Source organism: Mastomys coucha, chromosome X (assembly GCF_008632895.1).
Source record: "Mastomys coucha isolate ucsf_1 chromosome X, UCSF_Mcou_1, whole genome shotgun sequence".
Lineage (NCBI taxonomy): Eukaryota > Metazoa > Chordata > Mammalia > Rodentia > Muridae > Mastomys > Mastomys coucha.
The window spans coordinates 111,194,148-111,194,866 of NC_045030.1; positions in this window are offsets into that span (position 1 = coordinate 111,194,148).

Consider the following 719-nt stretch of genomic DNA (forward strand, 5'->3'; position numbering starts at 1 on the left):
GTACTTATTTATAATAATAAATAAATCTTTTTTTAAAAAAAGAATAAAGGTGGGAAAGGCTTATGGGGTAAATAAATACATTTTTAGTCTTTTGTATATTCATCAACAAGAAATTAAAAATTATTTACAAAATTGTAATAATTTTGATAGTATATTACATTAAACTTTTATTGCAGAATTAGAGCATTTCAGGCTTAGAGCAGAGTTTATTAATATGAGTGAATAAAATTAAAATTTCTTAAAGAGTTATTTATGAGTTAATTTTTTTAGAGAACTAATCTCCCAACACATAGAAGCACACACATACTCAATAATGAAGAGTGGGAAAGCACAGTCTCTTCATATTACACTCACTACTGTTTGCATAGTTGAGCTCAATTCAATTGTCTTAAAATAACAACAGCAAGCAATATCATCATATAGTTAAATACCCTGGATACAGCAATAGCAATATAACTAAAATATCAAGGGAAGTTGAAAACATTGGCCTGTGTATACACTAAATAGGATATGTGATAGACGGGGAAACACTAACAATGTTCATTTTCAAATGTGTTATATTATCTCTGTTTAATCTCTAGCATATAGATAATGCTATCACTAAATTTGTGAGTTTCCAACTTTACTGTTGATAAGAGTCTTCAGATTCAGGGCCCCATGTTTTCTTACAGAATACAGACTTGCCAGTGCTTCGGTTTATGCAAAATGTCTTGTGGCCT